The sequence below is a fragment of the Megalobrama amblycephala genome, linkage group LG15 (assembly GCF_018812025.1).
Source record: "Megalobrama amblycephala isolate DHTTF-2021 linkage group LG15, ASM1881202v1, whole genome shotgun sequence".
NCBI classification, from domain to species: Eukaryota; Metazoa; Chordata; class Actinopteri; order Cypriniformes; family Xenocyprididae; genus Megalobrama; species Megalobrama amblycephala.
In genome coordinates, this window is record NC_063058.1 from 34064168 (window position 1) to 34076225 (window position 12058).

The 12058-nt window shown below is 38.2% G+C and overlaps 1 protein-coding gene across 4 annotated transcripts in view; it reads right to left on the bottom strand.

The window, feature by feature from the left end:
* si:dkey-82f1.1 (DENN domain-containing protein 2A) overlaps nucleotides 1–11246 on the bottom strand; it is a 50018-nt gene extending 38772 nt beyond the window's left edge. The window contains exons 1-3 of one of the 4 annotated variants that reach the window (XM_048157645.1): nucleotides 11191–11246; nucleotides 10373–10494; nucleotides 7098–7295 (exon numbers count right to left, since the gene is read on the bottom strand). The gene's annotated coding sequence lies outside the window, so the exon portion shown is untranslated. Of the gene's footprint in view, nucleotides 1–7097; nucleotides 7414–10372; nucleotides 10495–11190 lie in introns of those variants that run through there. The other 3 variants (XM_048157647.1, XM_048157644.1, XM_048157646.1) reach the window with 3 other exon arrangements.
* Nucleotides 11247–12058: the final 812 nt, after the last annotated feature.

The window sequence follows — 12058 nt, forward strand, 5'->3', positions numbered from 1 at the left end:
GTTCTCGGGGGTGGGGTTTATGTAAATTTTGGGGTTTGTGATGTCACCAACCTGGGAAGAAGCTCGTTGTAGTCCCTACCAGCCGTTTGTTGTAGTGATTTCTGTAAAAGAAAATCTCTCCCTTTGCATTGAACTTTGAGCGTCGTAACTTTGCAGATGTTGTTTATGCTCAAACAGCAGCATTACACACTAACTAAAGTTAAAAAGTGAAATCATAATCATAGACCCCTTTAATAGTCTTGATTGTATTTTCTTGTACTTTGTAATTTGTTCACGGTATTCTAGGACGAAGGCATGTTACATAACTTGACCATGCTGGCATCTGTCTAATTTGACTAGATTCTACCAAATGATCAACAAGTTAGCACCAGGCTACTGTAGAGTCAACAACAGCAAATATGGGAGAGCTTTCTCCTTCCTTTTAAAAGTTGATAAGCAAACAGGGTGCAAAGTTGAAAGTCTTGAGTGTTGCATGACAGTGCTTGACCAGTAAGAAATGCAGCGACAAGAAAAAACTTGACGCTTCCCTCCGAGAGTTCAATGAATTGGAGAACGTTGACATGAGTCATGTGAAAAGGCCTTTAGGCTGCACATCGTAGATGGATTGCTGGTTCCAAAGCGCTATAATTGGTTGCAGATTGGATGTGTGCAGGCAGCAAAAGAGCGAGAGAAGAAAAGAAGGCAGTATTAAAGTGTTTTAGAAGGTAAAGAGGTATTTCAAACAACCCACGCTAGGAGAGGAAGAAGAAACATCCCACGTTCCAGATGGGGAAGAATGGATTGTTTTACTCAGCCTCACCCACATTCCCCTTTTTATTTCCTTCTTGTTCCTTCCTTCCTGTCGTCTTCACTAACTCTGTGACACTTCCACGTCACGTCCCTCATCTTTGCACAAATCACATGTCCTAATCTTGTAGGCTGCCCTTGAAGAGGAGCGTTGCAGTTCACCCTATTTTCTCTTTGAGGACTGCCAATTAATCTTTCTAATGATTGATTGATGAAATACCACCCACATAATGCAGAGATACAGGGTTGTGACCAGTCTTTTGAACAATGTTAGGGTTAGTTCACCCAAAAACTCTGTCACTATTTACTCACCCTCATGTCATTCCAAACCCATTTCTTTCTGTGTTTACTAATGTTTACTAGGGTGTTGATTAAAAATGCTGCAAAAGCACAATGAAAGTAGTCCACTCAACTTGTGCACTATATTTCCAAGTCTTTTGAAGTCAGATCCTAACTTTCAGTGAGGAACAGACTGAAGTTTGCATATCTAACTTACATTTAAATGTGTTGCATGATGTGTCACATCTGGTTTGATGTCATTGGGTGTTGCGTGTGATGTGTCACATGGCATTACGACAAGGTAAGTTTAAACATGTGGAATTGAGCTGCAAGATTCTGGATAAATTGAGAATAATGATTTTTGTGTTTCAAATAGAGATCAAGATTCTCCCACAATTCTGAACAGATATCTAAACAATTACCAGAGATTCTGAAAAAATATTAATTGTTGCAGTTTATTTAAAAATGTATAAATTAATTAGAATGAATATTTAAAGAAATGGTTTGAATGAATGATTGAATGACTCATTCATAAAGACTTGTTTCATTACTGGATGAATCAGCGTTTTTGAATGAATCTTTTGAATGAATGATTCAATGACTCACTCATAAATTCTTGACTTGTTTCATTACTGAATGAATCAGCGTTTTTGAATGAATCTCTTGAATGAATGATTTAATGACTCACTCATAAATACTTGACTTGTTTCATTACTGAATGAATCAGCATTTTTGAATGAATCTCTTGAATGAATGATTCAATGACTCACTCATAAATACTTGACTTGTTTCATTACTGAATGAATCAGCGTTTTGGAATGAATCTCTTGAATGAATGATTCAATGACTCACTCATAAATACTTGACTTGTTTCATTACTGAATGAATCAGCATTTTTGAATGAATCTCTTGAATGAATGATGCAATGACTCACTCATAAAAGGCTTGTTCGAGATGCATCGGCACTGCGCAGACCGATCAGCATATTACATCAAAGTACTACGAAAGCGATTCAAAAGTATAAGGAGTCATATGCTCTCTAAACACTCTCGCAGTACTTTGATATCATATGCCGATTGGTCTGTGGAGCACCGATGTATCTCGAACAAGCCTTTCACTTGATTCATTACTGGATGAATCAGCATTTTTTAACAAATCCCTTGTATTAATGATTCAATGACTCACTCATAAAGACTTCACTTGTTTCATTACTGAACGAATCAGCGTTTTTGAAAGAATCTTTTGAATGAATGATTCAATGTCTAATTTATAAATACTTGACTTGTTTCATTACTGAATGAATCTCTTGAATGAATGATGCAATTACTCACTTATAAAAGGCTTGTTCAAGATGCATCGGCGCTGCACAGATTGATCAGCGTATGACAAAGTACCACGAAAGCGATTCAAAGGCATAAGGAGTCTTATGCTCTCGCTGTATTTTGATATCATACGCCGATCGGTCTGTGCAGCACCGATGTATCTCGAACAAGCCTTTCACTTGTTTCATTATTGGATGAATCAGCATTTTTTAACAAATCCCTTGAATTAATGATTCAATGACTCACTGATTAATACTTCACATGTTTCATTACTGAATTAATCAGCATTTTTGAACAAATCTCTTGAATGAATGATTCAATGACAAATACATTTTTAACAGTCACTTGATGCACTCATAACAATGTAATGATGCAATCGTTATTTTAAGCGTCAAGTTACTTTCAAAAGGTGATTTACTCTATATTGATCGCTTCCATAGACATCAGTGTTTATATCCAAACTATAAACTTTTTATCCCAGCACTTCTATGATAATCTGAATTATTGTACGACAGAAAAAAACGATACCATGTTGTTTAAAAGACTGTTTGTGAAGCTGTTTCATACTTAAACATGACAACGGCTCTCTGGATCAGCAGAAGTGCCAACACAGATCTGTATGATTTTGTCAAAGGTTTAATAGACACAGGTGTTTAAATCGAGATCGAGATATTTTAATGATTAATCGTGCAGCTCTAATACGGAAGCACAAGTGAGATTTGAGAGCTCTGATGGATTACGACTTAAATTTTGGTCTATTCCACACACAAAGTTAGCGTATGATTTCAGAAGACTATATAGCATGCTACTTTTTCCATTTTAGAAGTTTGACAGACTGTGATATTCTTAAAAACTTGACATGAGGATGAGTAAACGATGGATTGAACACTGAAGTTTCCTCTGCCCATTTCTCTATCTTCTTGAGTGCTACAAAAACCACTGAACCTTGACGGAGACGGCATCGGAGCGACAGCTTGCAGGCACAGCTCCTTAAGGAGTGGGGGCTGGAAACTCAAAGAGTTATAAAAGGAGGAGGGTGACAGAGGAGAAAGACGGGAAGGAGGAGAAGGGGTGGAGGTCAGCAATCACAGCATCTGTGGTCCGTTCCCTTCCACTTCAACACAAAGCCCCGGAGCTCACGGAATCCTGAGCAGCCAGAATTCCCTCACACGCACCGCAGGGCACATTCTACAGCTGTTGCCGTGGAGACAGCCAGCGGCAGCTCGGCAGAGCTCGGGTCAGAATGGCAGTAAGGAAAAGTTCCTAAATGTTGCACTGTAAACCTGTAGGCTTTCGCTGACAGAAAAACATGAGGCATCTGGTCTGTCACAGGATGCATTTACATGTGTATGACGCTTCTGCAAACGCAGTACAATAGAGACAGATGTCTGTTACCACATGTCACAGGAAATCACACACAAAGACTGTCAGCGTGAAACTCACATACACATCAACATACACACAAAGTCAAGCATCACTCATTCTTACTGTATATGAACTGTATATGAAAATAATTAAACATCTTGCAGAGTTTATGCTCCAGACACAAGTTATAACACAATCCATATCTACAGACCAGAAGATCACAGAGACTTGAAAGTGGACGCTTTTGACCATTTATACAACACAGAACACACTACCAACCCCATAGCAACACCCCTAGCAACCCTCTAGAACACCCTAGCAACATCCTAGCAATCACCTAGCAACACACTAGCAATCACCTAGCAACAAGCTAGCAACCCTCCAGAACACCCTAGCAACCACATAGCAACACCCATAACAATCCTTCAGAACACCTAGCAACCAACTAGAAACATACAATAACAATCACGTAGAACACCTAGCATGCACTAGCATCCACCTAGCAACATGTTAGCAACCCCATAGCAACACCCCTAGCAACCCTCAAAACACCCTAGCAACCACCTAGCAACATCCTAGCACCTAGAACACTGAGCACATCATTGCATCCACTAGCAACCCTCCAGAACACCCTGGTGACCACCTAGCAACATCCTAGCGATCACCTAGAACACTTAGCACACCCTAGCAACCCCATAGCAACACCCATAGCAACCCTCCAGAACACCCTAGCTACCACCAAGCAACACCCTAACAATCATTCAGACAACCTAGCATCCAACTAACAACATCCTAACAATCACCTAGCACACCCCAGCATCAACCTAGCAACCCCATAGCAACACCCCTAGCAACCCTCCAGAACACCCTAGCAACCGCCTAGCAACACCCCTAACAATCATTCAGACCACCTAGTAACCAACTAGCAACATCCATGCAATCACCTAGAACCCCTATCACACCCTAGCATCCACCTAGCAACATGCTAGCAACCCCATAGCAACACCCTAGCAACCATCCAGAACAGCCTAGCAACCATATAGCAACAAGCTAAAAGCTAAAAAAAAACTTCTACAGGTAAGAACAACTAAAAATTCTAGTCCTGCGTTCATTTCCAAAGGTTTCCAATAAACAAACCAGATGTAAAAATGTCCTTCTGTTGGCTCACTCAATTCTGCTCTTTCTTCCTCAACTCATTCTTTGACCTCGTGACTATTTATTAGAGTCATTTAGAGGAGCCATTAGTCACAGACCAGAGACAAACAACTCACCCTATCAAACAGGCCTGCATTCAAGAAACTCTTCCCAGAAACCTTTGCTACACACACACACACACACACACACACACACACACACACACACACACACACACACACACACACACACACACACACACACACAGTTAATTAATTTTACATACATACTGTACTTTATTTTCATGAATGAGGCCTACATTTTTCTGTTTGGGCCCATTGATCACTGTCTTTGTACGTCTGCAGTCTGAAAACAACTGGAACAGAAGTTTGCTTTGATGTGTCATATTGGAAAGACCATGGGAATCTGGGTATTTCTTGTCCCTTGTTGTGAAAACAAAAACATTTTAGTTCTAAATAGCAATTACAAATGAAAGCATGAGGATGAGTCAACAGGAACAGGAATATCCCACTCAGAATATGTTCTCTGCTAAGAAACACCAAAAAACTGTTTCTAAAAAGTCCAACACTCTCGGTTCTTTTGGCATTGATGTAATTTATGAATTATGAAGTCATGCTTTGAGACGACACCAAAACTCTCACTCAGACTGTTATTAAAGGAGTAGTTCAGTTCAGAATTAAAATTTCCTGATAATTTCCTCACCCCCATGTCATCCAAGATGTTCATGTCTTTCTTTCTTCAGTTGAAAAGAAATGAAGGTTTTTGAGGAAAACATTCTAGGATTTTTCTCCATATAGTGGACTTCAATGGGGTTCAACGGGTTGAAGGTCCAAATGTCAGTTTCAGTGCAGCTTCAAAGAGCTCTACAGATGAGGAAAGATCTTATATAGAGGAACAATTGGTCATTTTATAAAAAAAAAAAAAAAAAATTATATACTTTTTAACCACAAATGCTCATCTTGCACTGCTCTGTGATGCGCCACGCATTACGTAATCATGTTGGAAAGGTCACGCGTGACGTAGGCGGAAGTACTGATCCAGTGTCTACAAAGCGAACGTGCAAAGACTAAGTCAAACGCTCTTTACAAAATAAGGTAAAACAATGATGTTGGATGATTTTGACGTTGGAGGAGTTTTTCGCTGTACTTCCGTCTATGTCAAACGTGACCTTTCCAACATGATTACGTAATGCGTGGCGCATCGCAGAGCAGTGCAAGATGAGCATTTGTGGTTAAAAAGTATATATTTTTTTAGAAAATGAGTGATGGTTTCTCTAGATAAGACTCTTATTCCTCGTCTGGGATCATGTAGAGCTCTTTGAAGCTGCACTGAAACTGACATTTGGACCTTCAACCCGTTGAACCCCAGTGAAGTCCACTATATGGAGAAAAATCCTGGAATGTTTTCCTCAGAGACCTTCATTTCTGAAGAAAGAAAGATCTTGGATGACATGGGGGTGAGTAAATTATCATGAAATTGTAATTCTGGAATGAACTAATCCTATAAACCGTCACCGTCAATGTATTTTTCTTATACAGCCTGGCCGAAATGCTTTTGTTTATATCCCTCTCTCCTCTCAGCTGTTCAGAGAAGTAGAGCTATTGTTCTCTTGGCCAAAATCACTTGCAGCACTTATTCAATTACGCTCTGTCTATCTATTTGTGCTCTCGCTTCTTAGCCAGGAATGCACCAATTAACATACATTTCCCTCTACTAGTTAACTTTGAACTTTCAGCCTCTGAACAACAAACTACCATCACTTCACAAACAATCCAGCTTGTTTAGCTTGTTCTAGTTGTACTACTTTAAACTTCACACAATAAAACAACACAAACAAAGCACATCACACACACACATTCATAGGATCAGTAAGCTGTTTAAATGAGGGCATACCTTAGGCTTTTATATATATTATTAAAACTAATTATAATGACTACCTAAGACTTTTATAAACCTTTTTTATTTTTATTTATTTTTCAAAATGTTTAATGTTTAAAACTAATCATAATGACTACCTCTAACTTTTTTTTGTAATTTTATATATTTTATTTATCTTTTTATTTTTAGAAACATTATTTACCTGTATTATTTACTATGGAGGGAGGTTTTGTCAAATGTAATTTTGGTTTGTTCAGAGGCAATTTTGTCCCCAAAGTATAGCTAAGTAAACACACACACACACACACATACCTTGCTCTGTTGCTTGCGCCCTGCAGTAGTGCAGTGGTCTCTCATTTTGTGAAATCTGACCCCAGGAAAGACGGCATCCACTCTCATGATCTGAGCAGCTATTCCCTTCTTCTCCTCTCTTTTCCCTCTCAAGCACACACTTCAGCTGATTAAATCCTCTTTTTTCCCCAGCCGGTCCCTGTGTGTCCTGCAAACAGCCTGTGAGCAGAAGTAAAGCAGCACGGTCGCTCTTACAGACTCAAACTCCAGCTGCAGGCAACTTTATCTCTCTCCAGTGTTTCTGCCTTCCTTCTCTCTCTCATTCTCTTTTCCCACCCCTCCCTCCTATAGCCAGGACCCCCCTCCCTCCCCTCCTCTTTCCCATCGGAGTCTCTCTCCTCCTCCAAACCCCCCACTGCTGAACTAATCTGCAGCTGGGCGAGTGATTGGATGCCTGGTTACTGTGGAGACGAAGTGTCCTGCTTTAAAAGTCGACTGGAGCACAAAAAAATTCGATCCATCCGCATGAACAGCAGACATTCTTGAAAATGTACCTGCAGCAAAGAATAATCACAAATGAGATCTCTCAACTGTTTCTCCCATAACGGAAATGAGATGAAATAGAAATCAAATGGAAACTTTTGCTTAAGTCTATTCTGTTTTTCCTTAGAAAACACCCAGTAATCTCACACGTCTCCTTTAGAGTTAAGGATATATTTCTTCAACACATGTAATGTTTTAAACACTATTATTTTTTAACGACATTTTTGCAGTAAAATTAACTTTGAAGAAGATCTACATTTATTATTTTCATTCATGGAGATAACATTTTATACTTTAAGCCCAAAGTATACTTCACTTTTTACGCGTACTGTGCACGTGACGTGAATTTCGTCATCAAACGAGTATGTGCATACTGTGCGCACACTACTGGATTTTTGTAACCGTGCTTACTTGTACATGCGCATTTAAAAAAAAAATTGTTACAGTAATTAGTTTCTCCACAAGGTGTCAACGGTGCCCTGGGGGCGTCGATTCACAAGGTAGTACTGCATAAACAGAACGGAGCGGAACACATGCAAGCTACAGCGACAATGGAGGCCTAAATATACAAGAGATTGTGCAAAGAGGTTAGAAATTACCCTCATTTGTACAACTCTAGCATGAAATAAAACAAATACATTGTGCATGCGTCAAACGTCTGTGTATGCATACGAGTCGAGTGAAGTATACTTTCCAAGGCTGTGCGTTCGACTGTGCGCATATACTAGCGTACGTGTAAAAAAACGAAGTATACCCAGGGCTTTAGTGGAGGATTTCTGTCACCTGGTGGAAAACAAACATTTTTAAAAGGTTAGCTCACCCAAAAATGAAAATCCTGTCATTAATTACTCACCCTCATGTCGTTGTACACCTGTAAGACCTTCGTTCATCTTCAGACACAAAGTAAGATATTTTTGATAAAATCCAAGAGCTTTCTGTCCCTCCACAGACAGCAATTTAATCGACACTTTCAAGGTCCAGAAAGCTACTAAAGACATATTTAAAACAGTTCATGTGACTACAGTGGTTCAAACTTAATTTTATGAAGTGACGAGAATACTTTTTGTGTGCAAAAACAAAACAAAAATAACGACTTTATTCAACAATATCTAGTGATGGGTGATTTCAAAACACTGCTTCATGAAGCTTTACGAATCTTTTGTTTCGAATCAGTGGTTCGGAGCGTGAATCAAACTGCCAAAGTTACGCCCCCCGGTGGTGAACCCCTGAATTTTGAAACACTTATGACGTAACAAGCCTCGTTTACTGAAATCACATGACTTTGGCGCTCCGAACCACTGATTCGAAACAAAAGATTCATAAAGCTTCAAAGATACTGTTGAATAAAGTCATTATTTTATTTATTATTTTTTTTTTTTTGCTTTAGTAGCTTTCTGGGCATTGAAAGTGTTAATTATCTTGCTGGCAATAGAGGCCTCACTGAGCCATTGAATTTCATCAAAAATATCTTAATTTGTGTTCTGAAGATGAACGAAAGTCTTACGGATGTGGAACGACATGAGGTTGAGTAATTAATGACCCTTTAACATGAAAATGACATGAAATTACCACTATAACTGGTAGATGGCAGCAGAGGACCACTCAATAGCTCATTTACCATTTCCACTCCCTTTTATAGTTCTTTTCATGCGTTTTGCTTTTGATTTATTATAATATGAATATTACAACAAATTTTAGTAATTTTTTTGCACTAACTACAGCAAGAGTAGGAAAAGTCACAAAGTCTCATGCAATTTTAATCTAACAATAAATGCACACATGTCCTTTGCTTATATGCTTTACAATATCTTTGACTCAACTGGTGATTAGAAATCACAAACTTCATTAACACAAAGTCACACAGTACTTAAATTTTAGCAAATCAAACTGTACAAATCGAATGCAAAATGACTCTCAGACATTTTTTATGTCTTGGGTGTCGAGATTGTTTTTGGGGTCACGAATTCTGCTCAGAAATGACTTTTTCTCAGCAATCAAATCATCATATCAGAATGATTTCTGAAGGATCATGTAACACTGAAGACTGGAGTAATGATGCTGAAAATTCAGGAATAAATTACATTTTAACCTATAATCACATAGAAAACAGCTACTTTAAATTCTAATAATATTTCACATATTTTTACTGTATTTTGATCAAATAAATGAGCAAACTGATTCAGTTTAGATAAATATCAAGTAAGTTTTATAAGAGCTTATTAAAATCAGATTGTTTTGCTTTACATTGGCATGTTTCTACGTCACATGTTTACACTATGGTTTCGAGTTGAGGCCCCTGGAGCGATGCGTTTTTCCTGCCCGCAGTGGGACGGCTTTAACGTGAGACTGAGGGTCTCTGAGGATCTGATGTGAAGGACAGTCTTGGCTCGACTTCAAGAGAGGAGGAGGAGATAGACTCCAGAGATCGAGTTACGCACAGATTTAACTGGAGAGTTTGCGGACTTAATGTAATCAGAGTCTTTTGTTGCTGTTGTAAAGCTTTTGTGCTGGATTAACTCGGGCTGCAAAGCTGAATTCAAAGCAAATCTTGAAGCAAAGTGACTTTGTAAAAGTCGTTTAATTCACTAAAGTATTAACAGAAAGCAGTAACTGAAGAATCTCACAGTTTTGCAACATCTGAATGAGAAATGTGTATTTAAATATGACCTTCCTAAATAAAGAAACATCATCAACAGCATGTCAAGGTACAACAGAGAAGCAGAAACGTAAGGATTTTCAGGTCTGTGTTTCACCTGCTTTATAATGTGTTTCTATGATGTAAGAGAGAGGAAGAGGAGGATAAGGAGGAGGAAGAGTGGTTGACTTCTTCCCACAGCACAGTCATAATGTCAAAACACAGTCATCACAGCGACCCCTACAGCACAATGAAGGGAAACACAGAGAAAATTAGTGTTTGGATTGAGAGTTTGTTTTTAAAAAAAAAAAAAAATGTTCATAAAAAAAATAACAATTGACTGACTGATCTTCGAGTCGAGTTAATCGAGTGAACTGAATGAGAATCTTTGACTAGAATAACTTACTGAAACATTATACTATGACATGGATAGGAAATATTCATAGACAAACAAATAAATAGCAGTAAACTTTACATTTAATCATTTTAAAAGGGGTTTCGCTTATCCAGTTCAGCTTGGAGTGAGAATTATGAATTGATTCATAAGCTTGCGATTCGATTCCGATCTCGATTCAATATAGATTCATTTAAATAAATATCAGGTACTTGTTAATTTTTCTCAAGGACAAAAAATCTCTCTTAAGTAGCCTAATGCTGTAAACTGTACCAGCTGGTACATTACAATTAATATAAGGCGGTTTTTTATAATAATAATAACGTTATTTTTTTAATGATATAAGAGTAAAAATAGAATGGAATATGTAAAATAGTGCATATATTTAGCAAAATGCTTGTCTCTAGAGTTATTTTTTCTAGCTAACTATGCTATGGTCATTGAATGGCTTTCCTGAGGTAAATGTAACATGTACGTTACATAATGCGTCTTTCCGCCGACTGAGCGATTATCTGAGACTTGATATATTTTTTCCAACATACCTTTTGATGTTCATTCATGTTTATTTCGTGCTATAACTAGTAAAGAGGAAGAGATGATCGATTGAAGTGTCAGTTGAACTGAGGCACATTAAAGGGTTAAGTTAGACCACCCAAAATGAAAATAATGTCATTAATTACTCACCCTCATGCCGTTTCACAACCGTAAGACCTTCATTCATCTTCAGAACACAAATTAAGATATTTTTGTTGAAATCCGATGGCTCAGTGAGGCCATAGCCAGCAATGACATTTCCTCTCTCAAGATCCATTAATGTACTAAAAACATATTTAAATCAGTTCATGTGAGTACAGTGGTTCAATATTAATATTATAAAGCGACGAGAATATTTTGGTGCGCCAAAAAAACAAAATAACGACTTATATAGTGATGACCGATTTCAAAACACTGCTTCAGGAAGATTCGGAGCGTTATGAATCAGTGTGTCGAATCAGCGGTCACGTGATTTCTGCAGTTTGGCGGTTGTTTGACACGCGATCCGAATCATGATTCGACACGGTGATTAATGCTCCGAATCTTCATGAAGCAGTGTTTTGAATCGTTTTTTGGCGCACCAAAAATATTCTCGTCGCTTTATAATAATAATATTGAACCACTGTACTCACATGAACTGATTTAAATATGTTTTTAGTACATTAATGGATCTTGAGAGAGGAAATGTCATTGCTGGCTATGCAGGCCTCACTGAGCCATCGGATTTCAACAAAAATATCTTAATTTGTGTTCTGAAGGTGAATGAAGGTCTTACGGGTCTGGAACGACATGAGCGTGAGTAATTAATGACATTATTTTCATTTTTGGGTGAACTAACCCTTTAAAGATGTCTACCATGAGAGCGTGAGAGTGTCA